Source organism: Lissotriton helveticus, chromosome 4_1 (assembly GCF_964261635.1).
Source record: "Lissotriton helveticus chromosome 4_1, aLisHel1.1, whole genome shotgun sequence".
Lineage (NCBI taxonomy): Eukaryota > Metazoa > Chordata > Amphibia > Caudata > Salamandridae > Lissotriton > Lissotriton helveticus.
Genome location: NC_136063.1, coordinates 410,125,034 through 410,150,398, shown reverse-complemented (window position 1 = coordinate 410,150,398; position 25,365 = coordinate 410,125,034).

Here is a 25,365-nt window from a genome sequence, read left to right as displayed (position 1 = left end):
TTGTTGTGCCCGCTTTATTCAATTCGAAGAACAGTTTTGTCTTTTCTGCTAACTTGTCCGTGCAAGTTGGGTCTAAGAAGATCGTCTTGTCCACTGTCCACCTCTGAGAGGAGGGAGAGGTATTTAAGACCAGACTAAGTTGTACTGCCGAGTGGTCTGAGATGTGCGCTGGTATATGTTCCACTTTCTTTGTGGCTTTCACTAGGCTACAGCTCATCAGGAAGAAGTCAATTCTGGATGCATGGCCCAGCCTTTTATTTGTAAAAGTAAATTTATGATTCTTATTTCCCTTATCCTTCCACACATCCACAATCCCCAGGTCCTTTATGCACAGCCCGACCCATTCTCTCATTCTTGGTAGATTGGGGAGGTTTTTTGCTGGATACTGATCGTCTTTGGGGTTTAGTACCCACCCATTATTATCGGTGCATTGGCTGCCAGTAACTTCGAGTATAATTTTTGGAGTGGGTCAGGGTCATCAACATTTGGGCCGTAATAGCCCACCACAGTGTAGGAAAGATGAATAAATCTTTGCTTTTACAATAACCCATCTTCCCATTCTATCTGTCTCAGTTTTTTCAATAACTGCTTTTAAGGATTTTTTAAATAGAATCGCCACGCCCTTGACATTGCAGTCTAGTACCTATGCAATGGTCTATCAATTTTTGAGTTTTACAGGTCATATCCCATTCTTCCTTTGTTAGATGCGATTCTTGAATCATAATTATTTCAGAGTCACTGTTTTTTAAGTATTCCAGGATCTTCATTCTCCGTTTTTTTATTCTCAGCCCGTTTGTATTTTATGTTAGTATGTAAAGCCTCTTTTCTTTCGCCCCTTTATTAGTGACTGACATCATTAGTCCACTTTGTTCTACTTACGAGCAGACTTCCTCCTCGTAGTTTGCTTTTAGGACTTTTTTTTTCATTTGTTTCCCTATTTTGCTCCCCATCCTGTGCTGTATTTTTCCTTTTTTCTAAGTTTATTGGTGAGCATTTTGCGCAATGTGTCTCCCCCCTCCCTGGAGAAGCCTCCCTTTCTTTCCTTCTTCTGGGCAGAGTTCCGCCCTTTTGAGCTCCTTGCCCTTCAGCTTGAAGATATTTTCCATCTACCCCAGGCTTGAGCTCGCCTTGTAGCTTATAGTTTTATTTCATATCTTGGGAGTGGTCTTGCCGCTGAGATTTGATTTGCTCAATGAGACTTACGGCTTCTTTTGGGTCTCTTATATTTAGCATTTTGTTGTCCCACATGATTTTCAGTGATGCAGGGAAATGCATCTGAACGTTAGCTCCAGGTACCCCTAGTTGTGGCATGAGCTGGCCCAGCTCCCACTGTCTGTCCTGGGTCGATCTTGATATGTCTGACCTGATTTTACAAGACCAGTCTTCCTTGGCAAAGGAGACGGCTTTTAAACCCTCATTCAGAATTCTCTCCTTCAGGGAGTACATCATAAAGTTAATCAGAATTTTTCTGGGATTTTTCCTTGCTTTCCCCTTCCTGAAGGGATCACGATGTATCCTCAGAATATCTTCGGTGAGGTTAACTGATTTAGTCCAGGGGATTTTTTCCTCCAGTAACTGGATCACAAATACCTTTATGTCCTCCCCTTCAATACCTTCTGGTACGTTTAAGACTTTTAGTTTGCTTCTCCTAGCGTGATTTTGAAGGGACTCCATTCTTTCACTGATCTCGGTTTCTCTAGTTTTTAGCCTGGTTATTTCCTTGCATTTAGCCTCCGTTCTCTTGCTCAGTGTCACTACTTCGCCTTCCACATGTGTCACTCTATCTATGAGAGTATTTATCTTTTTATCTAATTTTTCACAGGCTTCTTGTATCATAGTCTGGTTCCTTTCAGAGATCGCAAAGTTGGCTCTCATCTCCTTCCTCATCTCTTCCAGAATATTCACCCCGTGGGGGCTGTTAGAGGGTATTTGGTCATATCCATCGCCTGGAGTATTATCTACCCTGTCTGGGGTGGCACTCTCGGGTAAGCATGGGCTGAAAATTCATTCCTCTCGCGAAATTTGTGGATTTTTGGCAAATTCACATTCCGCGAATCGTGCAAAATTGCCAAACAATCCGCAATTCGAAAGTTCGCGATTTTTTTTTTACTTGTTCGCGCTTCAAAAATACAATCTCGCGCGCGCTGCGTTGACTTACCTTGATTCTGAGTTTGCCGATTTGTTTTCCTCCCGTGAACAGGATGGTCGCGCCCAAAAACGACCGCATGGTTAAGTTTGCGGTAGCCACGCTGAAAAAAAAACCGCGAACACGCCAAAATAAAAAAATTCGCAAGTTCGCACATATTCGTGGATTTTGCGGACCGCGAATTCGCAAATTTCACCCATACTTATTCTCGGGAGCTAACCCTCCTGGTTCAGTTGCTTGAGTAGAGAGAGCATGGTATGTGTTACTTGTCAACGGATCTAATGGATCTAGACCCCCTTCCTTTAGTTTCCCTGCCATTCTTGTGTCTTTTAATTCTGTGGTTTTTATAGGTGCTGAAAGAGATGTCCTGGGGTCAGCTGCTGAGGAATCATGACCACCGGTCTCCGAGGCATTTATCTCGCTCTCAATCTTCTCTATAGTGTAATTTTTTTCCTGAACCTTAAAGAAGGATCTTAGGGATGGGGGTGATTGTTTGATTTCTGCTATATCCTGGTATTTTTAGACTAGCACGGCTTGTGCTGAATATCGGTGCTTGTGGTTGCCCCAAAATGTGCTTTTTGTTTTGCCTTATCCCCTCTTTGGGCAGAAGCTTAGCTGGAGACAGAATGTTTCCTTTGATGTTTTTTATGTCCTTTACCTTGAGGTATTTACTTCTCAGGCTTCTCAGACAATATCCTGCTTCCTTGTTAGTTTCACCCCCCAGGGCTTTGTTGTTAATAGGGGGAGCCTTAGTGATTATCAGGTTTTTTGGTGTTTTTGACCGTTTTCTGGTATGGAGGCCGGAACGCGATCCCTGTGATGGCTCTACTGCTACTTTCCCCCTTTCTTTTCCCTTTTCTGTGCTTAACCTTGGTATTGCCCTTAAACTTCTTGCAGCATACACATGAGTGTAAACATCAACGTTTGAACAGGGATCAGAATCCCTCGCATTTATCGGCTCCAGCTCCCACCGTCTTATAGCCTCCTTCACTCCCGCTTTATCCCAGCCTAGGCTGCTAGCGTCGCTGCGTGGAGGGCTGCTCTTCCTCTCTCCCTCGTCAGGCGCTGCCACCTCCTTCCCCCGGAAGGACACTCTACACACGGCCCTCCTGCTGCTGCGGTGAGCTTTGGCTGCCTCTGCCCACACCCAGAGTGAGCGTGATGCCGCTGCCCTGGGCTCCGTTTTTCCGCCCAGACGCTCCCTGCTAAGAGCAAACGCCGGAGGCTCCCACGAGGAACCGCCAATGTCCTGCTGACTTCCCGCTGGCATCCCGCAGGCGGCCTTGGCAACAAACAACGCACAAGGAACAAGGGGTAGTTTCCGTCGGAGCCGGGTACCGCCGTCAGGTAGGACTCTCCAGCCTTTCTTCGGTATTTGTTGTTTTCTTTTTTCGCGGCTCACTATACTGTGAAATGCCTGTTTCCTCGGATTCACTCCTTTGACCGTTGCAGCTCAAGCTCCGGTGCAGATGATGTGGATAGTCATTCTGAGCATTTCAGGGATCTCCGGACAAGGAGCTCCCGACCGAGCTCTTCAGTCGGCCGCCATCTTCTCCCCTCTCCCTGGCTTTGGTGGTGGTGTTATTGGTATTGATGGTGGTGGTGGTATTGGTGGTGGCGGTACTAGTATTGGTGGTGGTGGTGGTATTGGTGGTGGCGGTATTGGTGGTGGTGGTATTGGTGATGGTATTGGTCATATTGGTGGTATTGGTTGTACTGGTGGTTGTATTGGTGGTGGTGGTGGTATTGGTGGTGTTATTGGAATTGATGGTGGTATTGGTGGTGGTATTGGTAGTGGTGGTGGTGTATTGGTGGTGGTGGATTTGGTGATGGTGGTATTGGTGGTGGTGGTGGTATTGGTGGTGGTATTAGTATTGGTGGTGGTATTGGTATTGGTGGTGGTGGTATTGGTATTGGTGGTGGCGGTACTAGTATTGGTGGTGGTGGTGGTATTGGTGGTGGCGGTACTAGTATTGGTGGTGGTGGTATTGGTGGTGGTATTGGTGGTGGTGGTATAGGTGATGGTATTGGTGATATTGGTTGTACTGGTGGTTGTATTGGTGGCGGTGGTGGTATTTTGTGGTGTTATTGGAATTTATGGTGGTATTGTGGTGGTGGTATTGGTAGTGGTGGTGGTGTATTGGTGGTAGTGGTTTTGGTGGTGGTGGTATTGGTGGTGGTGGTGGTATTGGTGGTGGTTGTAGTATTAGTATTGGTGGTGGTATTGGTGGTGGTGGTATTGGTGGTATTGGTGGTGGTATTGGTGAGGCTGGTGGTATTGATGGTATTGGTCATGGTATTGTATTGGCGGCGGTGGTGGTATTTGAATTGATGGTGGTATTGGTGGTGGTGGTATTGATAGTGGTGGTGGTGCATTGGTGGTGGTGGTTTTGGTGGTGGTGGTATTGGTAGTGGTGGTGGTATTGGTGGTGGTGATAATGGTGATGTTGGTGGTGGTATTGGTCGTGGTTTTTGTGGTGGTGGTATTGGTGGTCATATTGGTATTTGTGGTGGTGGTGGCATTGGTATTGGTGGTGGTACTGGTATTGGTGGTGGTATTGGTTATGGTATTGGTATTGATGGTGGTATTGGTGGTATTGATGGTGGTGGTATTTCTATTGGTGGTGGTGGTATTGGTGGTGGTGGTATTGGTATTGGTGGTGGTATTGGAATTTGTGGTGGTGGTATTGGTATTGGTGGTGGAAGTTTGAATTGGTGGTGGTGGTACTGGTATTGGTGGTGGTGGTATTAGTGGTGGTATTAGTGGTACTGGTGGTGTTGGTATTGGTCATGGTTTTGCTTTTGGTGGTGGTGGTATTGGTGATATTGGTGGTGGTATTGGTCGTGGTTTTTGTGGTGGTGGTATTGGTGGTCATATTGGTATTTGTGGTGATAGTTACATTGGTATTCGTGGTGGTGGTACTGTTATTGGTGGTGGGGTTGGTATTGGTTATGGTATTGGTATTGATGGTGGTATTGATGCTATTGATGGGGGTGGTATTTTTATTGGTAGTGGTGGTATTGGTATTGGTGGTGGTATTGGTATTTGTGGTGGTGGTATTGGTATTGGTGGTGGATGTTTGAATTGGTGGTGGTGGTACTGGTATTGGTGGTGATGGTGGTATTGGTGGTGGTATTGGTGGTGATGGTGGTATTAGTATTGGTGGTGGTATTGGTATGGGTGGTGGTGGTATTGATGGTATTGGTGGTGGTGGTGGTAATGGTGGTGGTATTGGTGAAGCTGTGGTATTAATGGTATTGGTCATGGTATTAATGGTATTGAGGATATTGGTGGTGGTATTGGTGGTGTTGGTGGTATTGGTGGGGGTGGTATTGGTATTGGTGGCAGTGGTATAAGTATTGATATTGGTGGTGGTATTTGCAGTGGTGGTATTTGTGGTAGTGGTGGTATTGGTATTTGAGGTGGTGGTATGGGTAATGTTAGTTGTATTGGTAGTGGTAGTGGTGGTACTGGTATTGGTGCTGGTGGTATTAGTGGTGGTGGTATTGGTGGTGGTATTGGTAGTATTGTTGTTGGTATTGGTGATGATGGTATTGGTATTTGTATTTGTGGTGGTGATGGTGGTGGTGGTATTGGTAGTGTTATTGTTGTTATTGGTGATGATGGTATTGGTATTCATATTGGTGGTGGTGGTATTGGTGTTGGTGGTGGTATTGGCGGTGCTGGTGGTATTGCTGGTATTGGTGGTGGTGGTGGTGGTATTGGTAATGGTATTGGTGACGGTGGCATTGCTGGTGGTGGTATTGATGGTGGTGGGTTATTGATGTTGGTGGTATTAGTGTTGGTGGTGGTATTGGTATTGGTGGTGGTATTGGTATTGGGATTGCTCGTGCTGGTATTGGTATTGGTGGTGTTGGTGGTGGTGGTAGTGGTGGGTTTGGTGGTGATATTGGTGGGAGTGTTGGTGGTGGTATTGGTGGCAGTATTGGTGGTATTGGTAATGGTATTGGTGACGGTATTGCTTGTGGTGGTAGTATTGGTATTATTGATTGTGGTATTGGTGGTGTTGGTGGTATTGCTGGTGGTAGTGTTATTGGCGGGGTGGTATTGGTGGTGGTATTGGTGGTGATCTTGGTATTGGTGGTGGTATTGGTATTGATGGTATTGTTGGTGATGCTGGTATTGGTGGTGGTGGTATTGGTGGTGGTGGTGGTGGTGGTGGTGGTGGTGGTGGTGGTATTGGCGGTGGTGGTGATATTGGTGTTATTAGTGTTGGTGGTATTAGTGGTGGTGGTATTGGTGATGGTATTGGTGCTGGTGGCATTGGTATTGGTGGTGGTAGTATTGGTATTTGTGCTGGTGGTATTGGTGGTGGTGGAAATGGTTTTGGTGGTGGTGGTATTAGTGGTGGTATTTGGGGTGATGATGTTGGTGGTATTGGCGGTAATGGTGGTGGTTGTTTTGGTGGTAATGTTGGTATTATTGGTTGTGGTGATAGTGGTGGTGGTGGTATTGGTATTTGTGGTGGTGGAATTGGTATTGGTGGTACTGGTATTGGTGGTGGTGGTTTTGGTGGTGGTGGTGGTATTGATGGTGGTGGTATTGGTGGTGGGGAATTGGTGGTGGTGGGATTGGTGGTGGTATTGGTATTGGTGGTGGTGGTATTGGCGTGGTGGTTGTATTTGTGGTGGTAGTGGTATTGGTATTTTTGGTGGTGGTATTGGTATTGGTGGCGGCAGTGGTACTGGTATTGGTTTTATTGGTGGTGGTATTGGTGATGGTGGTTTTGGCAGTGGTGGTGTATTGGTGGTGGTGGTAGCATTGGTGGTGGTGCTATTAGTGTTGGTGGTGGTATTGGTAATGGTGGTGGTGGTATTGGCATTGCTGGTGGTGGCATTGGTATTGGTGTTATTGGTGGGGGTGGGGTAGTATTGGTTTTGGTGATGGTATTGGTGGTGGTGGTGCTATTGATGTTGGGGGTATTGGTGGTGGTGGTATTGGCGGGGGTAGTGGAGATAATATTGATGGTGGTGTTGCTGGTGGTGGTATTTTTATGGGTGTTGGATGGATTGGTGGTGGTGGTCTTGGTGGTGCTATTGGTGGTGGTGGTGGTGGTACTGGTATTGGTGGTGGTATTATTGGTATTGGTTGTGTTGGTGGTGGTATTGATGGTGGTATTGGTGTGGTAGTGGTATTGGTGGTGGTATTGGTATTGGTGGTGGTGGTATTGGTGGTGGTATTGGTGGAGCTGGTGGTATTGATGGTATTGGTCATGGTATTGTGGGAGTATTGGTGGTGGTATTGGTATTGGTAGTGGTAATGGTGGCAGTGGTGGTTCTGGTGGCAGTAGTGGTGGTGGGGTATTGTTGGTGTTATTGGTGGTGGTGGTATTCATATTGGTATTGGTGGTGGTATTGGCAGTGGTGGTATTGGTGGTGGTGGTGGTATTGGTATTGGTGGTTTATGGCTACTGGTGGTGGTGGTACTGGTATGGGTGCTGGTGGTATTGGTGCTGGTAGTATTGGCGGTGCTATTGGTAGTGTTGGGGATTGTATTGGTGATGATGTTATTGGTATTCGTATTGGTGGTGGTGGTGGTATATGAGGTGGTGGTGGTAATAATGGTGATATTGGTGGTGGTAATGGTATTGGTATTGCTGGTGGTTTTGCTGGTATTGGTGGTGGTATTGGTGATGGTATTGTTGGTATTGGCGGTGGTTTGGTGGTGGTATTGTTACTGGTATTGGTGGTGGTGGTGGTATTGGTGGTGATGGCATTGGTGATGGCATTGGTGGTGGTGGGGCATTGATGGTGGTGGGATTGTTGGTGGTGGCATGGGTGGTGGTGGTATTGGTGGTGGTATTAGTGGTGTTATTGGTGGTGGTGTTGGCCCTGGTGTTATTAGTGTTGGTGGTATTAGTGGTGGTGGTATTGGTGATGGTATTGGTGCTGGTGGCATTGGTATTGGTGGTGGTAGTATTGGTATTTGTGGTGGTGGTATTGGTGGTGGTGGAAATGGTTTTGGTGGTGGTGGTATTAGTGGTGGTATTTGTGGTGATGATGTTGGTGGTATTGGCGGTAATGGTGGTGGTTGTTTTGGTGGTAATGTTGGTATTATTGGTTGTGGTGATAGTGGTGGTGGTGGTATTGGTATTTGTGGTGGTGGAATTGGTATTGGTGGTACTGGTATTGGTGGTGGTGGTTTTGGTGGTGGTGGTGGTATTGATGGTGGTGGTATTGGTGGTGGTGGTGGGATTGGTGGTGGTATTGGTATTGGTGGTGGTGGTATTGGCGTGGTGGTTGTATTTGTGGTGGTAGTGGTATTGGTATTTTTGGTGGTGGTATTGGTATTGGTGGCGGCAGTGGTACTGGTATTGGTTTTATTGGTGGTGGTATTGGTGATGGTGGTTTTGGCAGTGGTGGTGTATTGGTGGTGGTGGTAGCATTGGTGGTGGTGCTATTAGTGTTGGTGGTGGTATTGGTAATGGTGGTGGTGGTATTGGCATTGCTGGTGGTGGCATTGGTATTGGTGTTATTGGTGGGGGTGGGGTAGTATTGGTTTTGGTGATGGTATTGGTGGTGGTGGTGCTATTGATGTTGGGGGTATTGGTGGTGGTGGTATTGGCGGGGGTAGTGGAGATAATATTGATGGTGGTGTTGCTGGTGGTGGTATTTTTATGGGTGTTGGATGGATTGGTGGTGGTGGTCTTGGTGGTGCTATTGGTGGTGGTGGTGGTGGTACTGGTATTGGTGGTGGTATTATTGGTATTGGTTGTGTTGGTGGTGGTATTGATGGTGGTATTGGTGTGGTAGTGGTATTGGTGGTGGTATTGGTATTGGTGGTGGTGGTATTGGTGGTGGTATTGGTGGAGCTGGTGGTATTGATGGTATTGGTCATGGTATTGTGGGGGTATTGGTGGTGGTATTGGTATTGGTAGTGGTAATGGTGGCGGTGGTGGTTCTGGTGGCAGTAGTGGTGGTGGGGTATTGTTGGTGGTATTGGTGGTGGTGGTATTCATATTGGTATTGGTGGTGGTATTGGCAGTGGTGGTATTGGTGGTGGTGGTATTGGTATTGGTGGTTTATGGCTACTGGTGGTGGTGGTACTGGTATGGGTGCTGGTGGTATTGGTGCTGGTAGTATTGGTGGTGCTATTGGTAGTGTTGGGGATTGTATTGGTGATGATGTTATTGGTATTCGTATTGGTGGTGGTGGTGGTATATGAGGTGGTGGTGGTAATAATGGTGATATTGGTGGTGGTAATGGTATTGGTATTGCTGGTGGTTTTGCTGGTATTGGTGGTGGTATTGGTGATGGTATTGTTGGTATTGGCGGTGGTTTGGTGGTGGTATTGTTACTGGTATTGGTGGTGGTGGTGGTATTGGTGGTGATGGCATTGGTGATGGCATTGGTGGTGGTGGGGCATTGATGGTGGTGGGATTGTTGGTGGTGGTATTAGTGGTGGTGGAGGTATTGGTGGTGGTGGTAGCGTTGGTGGGGGTATTGGTGGTGGTATTAGTGGCAGTATTTTGGTATTGTGATGGTATTGCTGGTGGTGGTGGTGGTATGGGGTTATTGGTGAAGGGTATTGATGGTATTGATTGTGGTATTGGTGGTGTTGGTGGTATTGCTGGTGGTGGTGGTTTTGGTATTGGTGGTGGTGTTATTTGTAGTGATGGTGGTATTGGTGGTGGTGGCAGTGGTGGAATTGGTGGTGGTGGTATTGGTGCTGGTGGTGGTATTGGTGCTGGTGATATTGGTGGTTAGAGGTGGTATTGGTGGTGGTATTGATCGTGGTGGTACTGGTGATTTTATTGGTGATAGTATTGGTGGTATTGGTATTGGTGGTGGTGGTATTAGTGGTGGTGATATTGTTATTTGTGGTGGTGGTATTGGTGGTGATAATGGTGGTGGTGTTGGTGGTGGTGATGGTATTGGTGGTGGTATTTTTGGTGGTGATGTTGGTGGTGGTAGTGGTGGTATTGGTGATGGTTGTTTTGGTGGTGGTAGTAGTATTGGTGATAGTATTGGTGGCAGTAGTATTGGTGGTGATGTTATTGATGGTGGTGGTATTGATATTTGTGGTGGTGGTAGTGGTATTTGTGGTGGTGGTATTGGTGGTGGTGTTGGTGATGGTATTGGTGGTGGTATTTTTGGTGGTAATGTTGGTGGGGTATTCGCGGTATTCGTAGTGGTGGCATTGGTGATGGTTGTTTTGGTGGTGGTGGTAGTATTGGTGGTGGTAATAGTGGTGGTGATGGTATTGGTGGTGGTATTGGTATTTGTGGTGGTGGTATTGGTATTGGTGGTGGTGGTACTGGTATTGGTGGTGGTGGTGTTGATGGTTGTATTGGTAGCATTGGTGGTGATATTGATGGTGGTGGTGGTATTGATGGTGGTGGGGCATTGGTGGCGGTGGTATTGGTGGTGGTATTGGTATTGGCAGTGGTTGTATTGATGGTGGTGGTGGTATTTGTGGTGGTGGTGTGGGTATTGATATTTTTGGTGGTGGTGGTGGAAACGGTATTGGTGGTGCTATTGGTGGTATTGGTTTTATTGGTGGTATTATTGGTGGGTGTGGTATTGGCAGTGGTGGTGTTGGTGGTGGTGGTATTGGTGGTAGTATTGGTAATGGTGGGGTGGTATTTGTTGTGATATTGGTATTGTTGGTGGTGGCATTGATATTGGTATTGGTGGTATTGGTATTGGTGGTGGTGGTATTGGTGGTGGCGGGGGTGGTATTGGTTGTGGTGGTAGTATTGGTGCTGGTGGTGCTATTGATGGTGGTGGAATTGGTGGTGGTGGTATTGGTGGTGGTATTGTTAATAATATTGGTGCTGGTATTGGTGGTGGTATTGATGGTATTGGTGGTGTTGGTGATGGTATTGGTGGAGGTATTGGTAGTGGTAGTATTGGTGATATTGGTGGTGGTATTGGTGGTGGTGGTATTGTTGTGGTGGTATTGGTGGTATTGGTAGTGTTGGTGATGATGGTATTGGTATTCGTATTGGTGGTGTTGGTACTGGTGGTGGTGGTCGTAATGGTGGTAATATTGGTGCTGGTGGTATTGGTAGTGCTAGTGGTATTGCTGGTATTGGTGATGTATTAGTGGTGGTATTGGTGATGGTATTGTTGGTATTGGTGGGGATTTGGTAGTGGTATTGGTGGTGGTATTGGTGGTGGTGGTATTGGTAGTGTTGGTGTTGGTATTTGTGATGATGGTATTGGTATTGGTATTGGTTGTGGTGGTGGTGGTATTGGTGGTGGTGGTGGTTTTGGTGGTGCTGGCGGTATTGATATTGCTGGTGGTGTTGTTGGTATTGGTGGTGGTGGTTGTATTGGTGATGGTATTGTTGGTATTGGCGTTGGTCTGGTGGTGGTGGTATTGGTATTCTTGGTATTGGTGGTGGAGGTGATGGCATTGGTGGTTGTATTGATGGTGGTGAGGTAATGATGGTGGCATTAGTGGTGGTGGAGGTATTGGTATTGGTGGTGGTATTGGTGGTGGTGGTGGTATTGGTATTGATATTGGTGTTGGTGGTAGTGGTGGTATTGGTGGTAGTGTTGGTATTGGTGATGGTATTGCTGGTGGTGGTGGTATTGGTGTTATTGGTGGTATTGTGTGTGGTATTGGGGGTGTTGGTGGTATTGGTGGTGGTGGTATTGGTGATGGTGATATTGGTGGTGGTATTGGTAGTGATCTTGGTATTGGTGGTGGTGATATTGGTGGTGGTATTGGTATTGGTGGTGATGGTAGTATTGGTGGTGATGATAGTGGTGGAATTGGTGGTGGTGGTGATGGTAGTGGTGGTGGTATTGGTGGTGGTGATATTGGTGGTGGTGGTGTTAGAGGTGTTATTGGTGGTGGTGGTATGGGCGATAGTGGTATTGGTATTGGTGGTGTTGTTATTGGTGGTGGTATTTGTGGTGGTATTGGTGGTAGTGTTGCTGGTTGTATTGGTGATGGTATGGTGGTGATATTGGTGGTATTGGTTAATGGTATTGGTGGTATTGATTGTGGTATTGGTGGTGTTGGTGGTATTGCTGGTGGTATGGTGGTGGTGTTAGAGGTGTTATTGGTGGTGGTATTGGTTGTTGTGTTATTCGTGGTGGTGGTATTGCTGGTGGTGGTGGTATTGCTGGTGGTATTGGTAGTGATCTTGGTATTGGTGGGGGTGGTATTTGTGGTGGTATTGATATTGGTGGTGGTGATATTGATGGAGAAGGTGGTATTGGTGGTGGTGATAGTGGTGGAATTGGTGGTGGTGGTATTGGTGGTGGTGATATTGGTGGTGGTATTGGTGGTGGAGTTAGAGGTGTTATTGGTGGTGGTAGTATTGGTAGTGTTAGTATTGGTGGCGGTGGTAGTGGTGGTATTGGTGGTAGTGTTGGTGGTGGTATTGGTGGCGGTATTGGTGATGGTAGTGGTATTGGTGTTATTGATAAAGAGTATTGGTGGTATTGAGGGTGGTATTGGTGGTGTTAGTGGTATTGGTGGTATTGCTGGTGGTGGTGGTATTGCTGGTGATATTGGTGGTGATCTTGGTATTGGTGATGGTGGTATTGGTGTTGGTGGTGGTATTCCTGGTGGTGGTGGTATTGGTGGTGGTGGTATTGCTGCTGGTATTGGTAGTGATCTTGGTATTGATGGTGGTGGTATTGATATTGGTTGTGGTGGTATTGGTGGTGAAGGTGGTATTGGTGGTGGCGGTAGTGGTGGAATTGGTGGTGGTGGTATTGGTGGTGGTGATATTGGTGGTGGTATTGGTGGTGGAGTTAGAGGAGTTATTGGTGGTGGTGGTATTGGTGGTGATGGTATTGGTAGTTTTTGGTATTGGTGGTAGTGGTAGTGGTGGTATTGGTGGTAGTGTTGGTGGTGGTATTGGTGGCGGTAATGGTGGTATTGGTATTGCTGGTGGTATTGGTGTTATTAATAAAGGGTATTTGTGGTATTGAGGGTGGATTGGTGCAGTTGGTGGTATTGGTGGTGTTGGTGGTATTGCTGATGGTGGTGTTATTGGTGGTGATATTGGTTGTGATCTTGGTATTGGTGGTGGTATTGGTGTAGGTGGTGGTGGTATTGGTGGTGATGGTGGTATTGGTGGTGGTGGTGGTGGAATTGGTGGTGGTGATATTGGTGGTGGTATTGGTGGTGGTGTTAGAGGTGTTATTGGTGGTGGTATTGGTCATTGTGCTAGTCGTGGTGGTGGTATTAGTGGCGGTGGTATTGGTGGTATTGGTGATAGCATTGGTGGTGGTGGCATTTGTGGTGGTATTGGTGGTGGTGGTAGTATTGGTGGCGGTATAATTGGTATTGGTGATGGTATTGCTGGTGGTGGTGGAATTGGTGTTATTGATGAGGGTATTGCTGGTATAGATTGTGGTATTGGTGGTGTTGGTGGTATTGCTGGTGGTGGTGGCATTGGCAGTGGTGGTATTGGTGGCGGGATTGGTGGTGATCTTGGTATTGGTGGTGGTATTGGTATTGGTGTTGGTGGTATTGGTGGTGGTATTGGTGGTGGTGGTATTGGTGGTGATATTGGATGTTGTGATATTGGTGGTGCTGGTATTGGTGGTGGTATTAGTGGTGGTATTGGTGGTGGTGTTGGCTGTGGTGTTATTAGTGGTGTTGGTATTAGTGGTGGTGGTATTGGTGATGATATTGGTGGTGGTGGTATTGGTATTGGTGGTGGTGGTATTGGTATTTGTGGTGGTGGTGTTGGTGGTAGTGTTGGTGGTTGTAGTATTGGTGGTGGTGGTATTGGTGGTGGTATTTGTGGTGGTGATGTTGGTGGTGGTATTGGTCGTATTGGTGGTGGTTGTATTGGTGGTGGTGGTGGTAATGGGGGTGGTATTGGTTGTGGTGATAGTGGTGGTGGTGGTGGTATTGGTATTTGTGGTATTGGTATTGGTGGTACTGGTATTGGTGGTGGTGGTGGTTGTGTTGGTAGTGCTTTTGGTGGTATTGGTGGTGGTATTGATGGTGGAGGTGGTATTGATGGTGGTGGTATTGGTGGTGGGGCATTGGTGGTGGTGGTTTTGGGGGTGGTATTGGTATTGGCATTGGTGGTGGTATTGGCGGTGGTGGTATTTGTGGTGGTGGTAGTAATGGTACTTTTGGTGGTGGTATTGGTATTGGTGGCGGCGGTGGTACTGATATTGGTGGTGGTATTGGTTTTATTGGTGGTGGTGGTTTTGGCTGTGGTGGTGTTATTGGTGGTGGTGGTGGTGGTGGCATTGGTGGTGGTGGTATTGTTGGTGGTGGTATTGGTAATGGTGGTGGTGGTATTGGTGCGGGTATTGGCATTGTTGGTGGTGGCATTGGTATTGGTGGTAGTGGTATGGGTTGTGGTGGTGGTATTGGAGGTGGTGGTGCTAATAATGGTGGGGGTATTGGTGGTGGTGGTATTGGTGGTGGTATTGGTGATAATATTGATGGTGGTATTGGTATTGGTTATATTGGTGGTGGTGGTATTTTTATGGGTGTTGGTTGTATTGGTGGTGGTGATATTGGTGGTAGTGGTACTGGTATTGATGTTGGTGGTATTGGTGGTGGTATTAGTGGTATTGGTGATGGTAGTGGTAGTGGTATTGGTGGTGGTGGTGGTATTGGTATTGATGGTGGTATTGGTGGTGGTGGTATAGATATTGGTGGTGGTGGTATTGGTGGAGTTGGTGGTATTGATGGTATTGTTCATGGTATTGCTGGTGGTATTGGTGATGGTATTGATGGTATTGGTATTGGTGGTGGTGGTATTTTGTTAGGGGTATTGGTGGTAGTATTGGTATTGGTAGTGGTAATGGTGGTGGTGGACAAGAAGTTAACAGTACACATTGGAAGGACTTGATCAAACCTGGGAGTGTGCTGGCAAGAAAAATAATTGGGGCACTGGCCCCAGTATCAGGATACCTTTGAAAATAGAGTCGCTTTAGCTAATACATTCTCCCTCGCCGGGATCCTAGAGGTCATCACCCCGACTGTCGCGGAGTGGGCCGCTGGCCCGGGAGGAATCTCACAGGCCCCAAGAAGATAAAGCGGAGGCTCCTGAAGAGACGGAGTACATGCTTGAACACCGGCCTATATGGCCTACTCAAGCCATAGCACAGGGGTCAAGCTAGATTGCAAAACATAAAATAGAAAAGAAAGACCTATAAGAGTGGCGGCTTACACCATTATGAGGAGGCGAAGCATCCATCCACAGCTGAACTATCGTGAGGTGGAAAGTGAGTGGGGCTCAGTGTCTGACTAGTGGTTCATTTGAACCACAATACGAGTAAGTATGGGCCAAAAATCCGTTCCGCTCGTGAAATTTTCGGATTTTCGGCAATGTTGCGATCCGCGAATCTCGCGAAATTGCCGCAAAATTCTCAAATTTGCTCGCGGGCGGATTTTTTTTTTTGGGATGGCCAGCTCACTCAAGGGACCAAAGTTACAGGCACACACGGTCACTGGAGGCAAATCTTCAGGCCCTTTATGCAGCTGCAGTGTAGGAAAAGCACTAAACATTTACCCAACGAGGTAGCACTTATTGATTAGCCAGTAGAAAGTACACTAGTTGAGTAGAGGTATTGCACAAAACGGTGGCATCTTCGTGGATAACTATGCAGGGCAGGGTTCATTCTGGCACGAGGTTAGTGAGCATGGTCGAGGCTGGGCAAGTGTGCTTTAACCCCATATCTGCCATAGAAAATTAGCTGTAATACTCGAGGGAGGTCTTTGAATCCATGAGTTTCTCGAGCGCAACCCCAGTGTAGTTCCTGTGACCAGGAGGCTGCTTTCTCCTCACCTGCTGCCCTGCTCACTCTCTGACCCTTTATACACAAGAGGCATGTTGACACACATAGAAGCCCCGCACGTTTGGCCCCGCACCACACACTAGCAGCATCAAACATCTTTCTGCCCTTTCTCAACTATGATGTACAGCTCACTCAAGGGACCTCGACGCCTTTTGGCGCGGTGGCAAAGTTACAGGCACTCATGGTCAGTGGAGACAAATCATCTGGCCCCTTACGCAGCTGCAGTGTAGGAAAAGCACTATACATTTACTCCAGTGCAAATCGCAAAAAAATCCACGAGTTCGCGGGAAATGGCACGAATTCGCAGATTTTTTTGCGATTTCGCATGAATTCGCGGACCTCAAATCCTCAAAATTCGCCCATACTTAAATACGAGGCAAACCACAACTCGGTTCCCCCAACCCAGGGCAGCGAAGAGAATCCAACCAGTGGGAGAAAGACAGTTGGTCGACCACCGCTACGGGGAAAGATAAACCCCTCAATTCTCAGAAGAATAAAATCTCTAACTATGCGCAACCACTGATACGTGGACTGGAACAATGGGACAGTAATGCTGCAGTGACCAGGAGCCTCCAGAGAAGACTGAAGAGGGTCCCCCCACACTGGTAGATGTGATTCATGCCATCTAAACGACCAGGGACGACATGGTCAATAGAATAGACTCAGTGGCCATAGATGTAAATCTACTACGTGCCGATTTAAGGAAAGTGTCAGATAGAGTGGCCACCACCGAAAAAGATGTGGGTGCATTGCAATCTGATGTCAAGTCCCTTAGCGCCACTGTCATTGAACTGAAAAGACAGGAGAAGCTAGACGAGAGGGCGGAGGATTCAGAGGGGAGATCTCAGAGGAATAACTTACGTTTTGTTGGATTCCCTGAAAAGGCAGGGGGCCCCTCCACCGAGTTCTTCCTGGAGGAGTGGCTTGCTAGAGTGATTGCTCCCACGAAACTCTCAAAATTCTTTAACATCGAGCGTGCGTACAGGGCGATTGTCCCGCCTCCCAGGTCAGGAGCACCACTAAGGGCCATTATCGCAAACCTGTTTAACTATAGGGACAGGGACCTCCTGCTGCAACTCTCACGTAACCGAGGTCAGTTCCTTTTAGAGGGACACTCCATTTCAATATAACCAGACTACACCCAGTGAGTACAAAATCAAAGAAAATCCTACATGATGGTCAAACGAATATTACATGAGTTGAACTTGAAATATAGCCTTATGTTTCCTGCAAAACTACGGGTTGAACATGAAGGACACACGCTCTTCTTCTATTCAAGCGGGGTATGCCACTGAGTGGCTGGACACCAGGGGGCCAGGGGGACGACGGTTGGTCCCATCCACTGAGTCTTCTGGGAGCCACACCATGTCAGGTGCTCTACAAGATCATCAGCGATCTCAAAGACAACAACAGGCGGAGGCACAGAGGGACCCCAGCCGGATCAGAGTCCTGCAAGATGGCACCTTGCATGCGTCCGACACAGAGACAGTCCCAGAATCCATTGTGGTGGCACAGGACGCAGAGACAGACATTGAAGAACATGGGAGTGGGCAGGAATGATGACGCCTTGACTCGGAGGGGTCAGAAGTGCAGATAAGTGTCAACATGGGCGAACATACACCAATGTAACATAATTTATGCATGGCAGAAATGGATCTTGAGGGTTATAAGAGACTTACTGATAAGAACTTTTTTCATGTTTTACTTTTTAATAAAGGGGCGGCCGCAGGGCAGCACCGCCCCCCATTAGAGTTAGGCCCGGTGAGAGATGATTGATAGCAATCTCGCTCCCTGTCGGGTCGGTTCTCTAGGACAGCATTCAGTTTGGTATAATCTTCCAAGGCTTGTCACAAGTCGGGAATAGTCCCAGAGCCACAGCTCTATATGTTATGGGCTAAAAGACATTCTGACGGTCGGTTTGGGTAGTATGGGACGGTATGTGTTTTACACTGGATTTATTGCTAGTAGCGGAGCTCACGCTACTGTCCAAGAGGGGGAAGGTAAATGGGACAGTTCAGGTTTCAATGTTTTCATGTTTAAGAGGTGTTGCATTTGGTCATGGGACAGATATGATACTTGGGAGGTAAGAAGGGGTGGGAGAAAGGGCACAAGTGAGACAGATACATCCTGAGACATTTAGATACATGGTCTAGCAATAATGGCAGCGCACATTCTGAAACTCCTTATGTGGAATATTAGAGGAATGGCGGGGTTTGTGAAACAACGCAGGATTTACACTTTTCTGAAACGGTATAAAGTGGGGATTGCTGGATTGCAGGAGACATGTATGGGGGTACCATTGCAAATATTCGTAAAAAATGGGGAGGGCAGATATATGCTTCCTCTTATTCAGGATTTGCAAGGGGAGCTATGACTTAGGTGGCCTTGGGAGTCCTATTCCACCACATGAGTCATGTTTTAGATCCCGAAGGAAGATATGTTATTCTCCATGGGAAGTGGAAAGGCAGGGAGCTGTGTATTATCAACGTGTACGCCCCAAACATAGATTGTCCTGACTTTTTCCCCACCATTATTAAAGCAGCAACACCATATATGGGGGCTGAGATTGTCCACCTTGGGGATTTTAATTGTGTCTTTGATGCAAAGCTAGATAGGGAGCTCCCAAGAACTCATACTAATCACGTATGCTGTGGTCTTTGGAGTGGCTACTACAGAGCATGCAGCTCAGAGATGAGTGAAGGGCTAGAAGCCCAACGATGAAAATGTTCTCCTTTTATACCCCGGCGGCAACTACAGTTAGCCGCATTGATCATTGCTGTCTCATACCTGGGTTGTCGGCAGACATGGAGGTTATTTCATACCTCCCCCAATACGTTTCTGATCATGCTCCGCTGTTGCTCACTTTGAAGAATGGCCCGGGCTGCACGGCCATGCCGCTCTGGAGGCTCAGGGTGGAAGCACTATTGGATGTACCTTATGCTGCTGTGGTCTCAGAGACCCTACAAAACTATTTTTGAGAGAACTGGGGGTCTGCTTCTAACAGATCAACAGAGTGGGAGGCCATGAAGGTGCTTATAAGAGGGGTGTGCATGAAGACCAAATATGGAGTGAAGCAACAGTTAGAAAGGGACATGGCAAAGCTTGAGCACCAACTGCAGAGACTAGAGGGCACTGTACATGAGACATAGAACCACTTAGCTGAGTGGGCCAGGGTACACGGGGAGCTGCTGGAGGCCTGGGCCAGATCGGAAAAATTCACATATAAATTATATAGGCTGAGGTTACATATGTAGGGAGATCTATCATGGGCACTGCTGTTGAGGTTAATTAATACAGAAAAGGAACAAATGCCCATATTGCAATTACAAACCAGCGAGGGGGTCCGAATACAAACACAAGGGAATTTTGAAGCAATTTGCATTATATTTAGAATCTACGTGCACAGGGGCCAAGCGGACTAATTTGGGAGAGTTGCGGGTATTTCTGGAGGGCGTGGCTCTCCCTAAGCTAGATGAAACAGAGGCGGAAGTCGTTGGGGCACCGTTCTCCAGGGAGGAAATACTAGCATCTCCCGGTGGAATTTTATCAGAGATCTGCTCCCTTATTGGTTGATCACTTATTAGAGGTATTTAATGAGGCCCTAGATAGAAAAATGCTACCAAATGCAATGTCGGAGGCAATTGTGTCCATGCTCCTTAAGCCAGCTAGGGACCCCCTTTCGCAGAGGTCTTTTAGACAAATATATCTCCTCAATGTAGATGCCAAAATATTGATTGGGCTACTGGCGTCCCAGTTGCTGACTTACATGTCCCAAATGATTCATCTAGATCAAGCCGGGTTTATCCCTAAACGAAATACCACACACAATTTACAGCGTCTGGCACACGTCTGGCATGCCCCGAGTCTGGAGTCAGAGGAATGGGCATTGGGCCTGCTGGATATCCGACAGGCCTTTGACTCGGTGGAGTGGGACTATATGTGGGCAGTGTTGGCCAAAATGGGAGTGGGACAACCGTTTATACACTGGATACAAACCATATATAACAGACCGACTGCACAGATGCACGTACGAGGACAAGTCTCAGAGCGTTTTGGCATGAATCGGGGTACTTGGCAGGGGTGGCCCCTTTCCCCGCTTCTGTTCGCCATAGCGATGGAGCCACTGGCTATCACATTAAGAACAAAAATGGAAGGTTGGGTGATACGACTGGGGGAAGCGGTCCATGTGGTCTCCATGTATGCCGATGACACACTGATATACTTGCACCGCCCAGAAGAAGCAGTTCCGGTACTTATTGACGAATTGAAAAGGTTTACTGTATGGTCTGGCCTTCGTCTTAACCCTGGAAAATCCAAATTGTTTCCCATGGGAAATTAATAGGGAAATATGAGAACGAACAGCCTAATGTGGGAATGAGATGGGTACTGGAGGGGGTGCGATATCTGGGGATCAAATTGACACATACTAGCACGGCATACCTAGCCAAAAATATAGGGAAGAGAAAAGACAATCTGTTGCTTTCTGGAAGGGACGCCCATTATCCTTGATGGGGTGGGTGGCATTGACTAAAATGGTCATCCTGCTGTGATGCCTGTACACACTACAGAATTCTTTATATATGGTCCGAAAGAAATTTGTTTCACTACTTGACAGCCTGATCATAGAATTGCTGTGGGGACTCAAACGGAAGAAGATTAAGCTGAGCACCCTGTAGAGACAGTGGGGAATGTCCCTTGTCCCTTGTTTGAACTTTTATTACATGGTCGCACATTTGCAACATGCAGTGTATTGGTTTGACGAGCAAGACAACTGGGAGAAGAGATTATTGGCAGGTGTTGCAGCGGTTTTATCCTAAAACTCTCCACTTACATCACAAATTCAGAAACATCTTATTCTTACTCATCGGTGGGGCCCATAACACAGCGAGTCACACACACACACACACACCCTTCAGATTACACCTGTCCCTGAATCAGTGATAAGTAGACAAGGCTGCTAGACTTACGGGGTACCTTATTATTCTATACAGTTAATTTATGCATTATATACATTAGAATTTCTAAAACGCTCTAAAGTCATAGAGAATAGCATCAAGGTACACCACTATTTGGTCGATGGACCAACTAGTAGGAATCAGGTGATGGCGATTAAGTCCAGCTCAATGATATTATTCCCATAACTTTAATATTTAATCAACATTACTTAATTTTAATAATCACAGACTCAAGTGTATATTTTATATAATTTTATCTAAATCTTTAAGAAAATTCTATATTTCAAAGGTTTTATTATACAAGTACATTCTAAGCATTTAGTAAAACATTTTAAGCAAAGAAAAATAAAAGCTCATTACCCCTTGGCTATAGAGTGATGATAGAACAGAAGAACATAGAACAGGTTCCCAAGCTGACTGTCTTTTCTAACCTCCTTGATGTCTCCCTCCCGACTTAGAATCTCTGCAACAAATCTTGTTTCTCTCCTCATAAAAAGTTAAAGTCCAAAAATGTTCAAAGTCTCTTTCACCAAAGAAAAATCGTCCCAACTGACATCATGTCGTGGTGCAATTGAAAAAGGCCACACCAAGATCATTTTCACAAGACATTTTATACCCTTTCACTGACTAACTAATTTCAAAACTGAAACTTTTTTGGGCTTCACTCGTCTCTCATTGGTCCATTGAAGGGGTGGTGATGATCACCTCATGTCCTCCTTGTTCAAACCAGTTCGTAAAAGTGCAAAATCATTCCACAGTTTCCCATGAGCTAACAACTTTTTTCTACGTGTACTTGTATATTCTTTTTGTATCAGTTCCACACATTCAGTTTTTCCATGTTCATACTTTCCCTGGCTTTTAAATTCGGACAACTTTGGCACAACTCTCGTCTGTAGGCTAGGCTGGCCTTCACATCTCTTTGCTCAGGGCATAGTCCATTCACATGTGATTAAATTCTCTCTTTTGCGCATGCGTGGGGGCCATTTTTGATTTTTCCCATATTCCACCATTTGCGTTTCAGCAGGCACTTTTTAGACTAGATCTCTCAGGCCAAAATAGGACCTATTTTGAAAACAAACACAACAGAAATTAGAAATAGCAAACAAACCCTTCTGTTAACCTCCCACCTTCTAATTTTTCCCCTATTAGGTGTTACCTAGCGAAGCAACATATACGCGTTTTTACTCACCATTTGTATTCTTTTGGCACAATAAAATATTTACCTCAAGCACAAATACATGCATTTTTTTCTCATCATTACAGCTCTATATTAGTTTGACTCATATTTTATTAGTAAGTTAGGTTTTTGCAAATAGCAGTTAGTTTTCCCACGTATAATGTCAAAATCATTGTATACTTTGTTGATTAGTTTACACGCTTCCCACAATTAATGTTATTATAGTTATGAGGGGACAACTTTATAGGGGGTACACCTATTTTTTTGTTTCTCCCTTGCTCCATCAACTCCCCCCTTTGATGATTTATCACCACAAACCCATCCATATATAAATTTTCGAGAACATGTTTCTAGTTCTTTCACCTTTTAGTTAGCTCAAACTCTAGTATCTCTTATACTCAGCCTTTTAGTGTTGTTGTACATCTTTTCTTTATATTCTTCTAATTCAATTTCTCCTCTTTCTCGTTCTCTCTGCTTATTTTTCTTGATTTTTATCTTTAATTGTTTTTTAGTTTTTCTTTTTCTAATACATATACATACCAATCTTAACATTAATGCCATTGGAATTACTATTGTTACTGGTATTAGTATGAGCTACCTGTTTCTGAAAAACAATTCTTTACAACAGAGAAACTTTTATCTAGTTTCTCTAGAACACCATCAACCTCCAGTGGAACAATTTCTTTATGTAATCCAGTAATATTTTTAATGTATATTTGAATGTTCTGACTTTTATCCGGAATATAGGTACAACAATGTCGCACTTTTAATACTCCGCAGACTCCTCCTTCTTTCGCTAATAAGATATCAAGAGCAAGTCGATTTTGCATCACCATAGCTCTCATGGCAACCATTTCAGTATTTACCAACAAAAATCCTCCAGCCGTATTTGTTGACAAACGATCTACTATCGTTGACAGTTTTCAAATTCTATTTGCATTAAACGATATTCCCACTGCTGGTATCAGGGCTCAAAAAATGTCGCCTACTATTTCTGCAAAACTTTCTCTTCTTTTACGTGTTAGTGGCTTACCTATCTCATGAACTCCATTAGTTCCCCTATCTACATGAGCATTTTTTGGAAAGACCAGTCCCATATAACATGATCCATACCAGTGGTCCTGCATCCTATAATAAGCTTTCTTTCCACATATAAAATAAATCCCTGGAAATACTGGATCCTTTCCTCCTTTGAATCCCCACCCCCCTATAATTCTGTGTGTGTCTTTACAATCACTTGCTCCCACAAAATAGTTGTCATACACAGTATTATCTCCTCGAATACACAGTTTCCCTTGCTGTGGGACATCTAATCCCAATGCTGGATTAGTGTCACTTTTAACATAATTACATTCATCAACATTCCATGGGGGTGTTTTCGTTTTACTTGCACTTGCTTTTCTTTGGTACTTACTTCTTTTATCTTCAGCCATTTCTAAAAATACTTTTTCTTCTTTTCTTAACTTAGATGTTAAATTATTTCTAAAAGCATATTCTCTAGTCAATTATTTTGTTTCCAGAAAAAATTCAACACAACTTTAGCAGGTTTCACTTTGTTCAGTCCATGTACTACGGAAACTTTAGCAAAAATATCATCTACATCAGAATAATAATATTCTAATTTGCCTGTTTTATAAAAATAAACTAGCTACTACACTACAAGACATTCCATAAGTCAAAGGAATGTGATGATATGTGACACCTTCTGCTACAGACGCAGGTAATTGCATACACACGTAGACATCCATTGTCTCTACATATTCATATAGTAATCTTGAAAAAACATTCTTTGAAAAATCATTAATTGACTTATCTCTATGAAACTCAGTATTATTCACCAATGCTACTTCATTCTTTGTATCCTGTTTCTTTACATTATTGGTATTATTATTTATCTCAGAAACATGTCCTAAATTTAGTCTAAATAGAATAACTATTGCTAAAATGATCCATATAAGCATTAATAAACTTGTACAATAGAACCACATTTTACACCAGTTACGTAAAACACCACATCTAGATCTTCTAGTATCGCTTTCAGGCACTTTTATGTTCACTTTAAAGTATGTCCTTTCAATCAATTGTTCTATTGCATGATTTTCTTTTCAGTTCTCAAACGTCTTTTATTTTATTGGTCTTCCAGTATGAACAGTGTATTATTGTCCCTTTTAACTCACAAGTTTTACCTTTGTTCTCTTGACTGCTTTCCACTTCTTCTTTATCAGGCAGTGCAACATAAGTCCATTCAGGTGATTTGTATTTCAGATTTGGTCTCTTTATTCTTTTTGACATCTGCAATTGTTCTTTAATCTCTTTATTTTGATCTCCTTGGCTTGATACCTCATTCACTTGTTCCTCTTGACTTTTATTCACATTTATTTATTTAAATGTTAGTCCTTTTATTTCTTTAGGCCTATTGTCTCCTTTCCTTGGTCTTTTATTTTCAGTCTCTGTTATCTCTTGTTCAATTTTCCAAGCTCTTTTTCTTGGACTTCTCCTTAGGCTTATTTCACCTTCACTTTCATCAGATTCTGTTTCAGATCTTATTTCATTTCCCCTTATCCTGAACTTTATGATCTCAGGTTCTACAACTGAAGCTTGATCCTTTTTGTTCAATTTAGTTTCTTTTAGAGGATTTTTTCCATAGCTGGTGCTTGGAGACTCATTCTCATCATTAATTATTTCCGTTTCACCAGTCTCGTTATCAATATTTTGACTCTCAGAGCTCTTTGTTATATTTGTAGAAGTCTTTATTTCACCTGTTTTGCTCTGTTCTTTCTCAGTTTCCAAACTGTTGTCCAATATCTCCAGATGTCGACTTACAGGTCGATATTCAAGATCTGGGATTTCAATTCTTTCAGTCTCTGCTTCAGATGCTGAACTTGTATCTGATATTTCCAGATGTCGACTTACAGATCGAGCTTCCGAATCTGGAACTCTGTTTGTTTCACTTTCTCCATCAGAATCCAGATGTCAACTCACATGTCGATCTTCAGGTTCTGGAACTTTGATTGTGTGGTTGGCATGAATCCACTTTTATACACCTGCACACTTTACTGCTGTGGTGGTAAACAGGATTACTTGAAGTCGTTTTTCCCAACGTGGAACCAGACAGTTTCTCCTTCGTTTGATTTTGATTTGTACTCAATCTCCAGGGCTCAAGTCGTGAGCTAGATGTCTTTCGAGAGTACTTGCATCAGTTCCAACCTCGTAAAACACAGAATTGGAAACATCAGCCAGGTCCTTACAGTAGTCCAAAATAAGATCATCAATTATAGTTATCAGTTTGTTGACAGGTAAAAATGCTTGTCTCATTACTCGTCCCATCA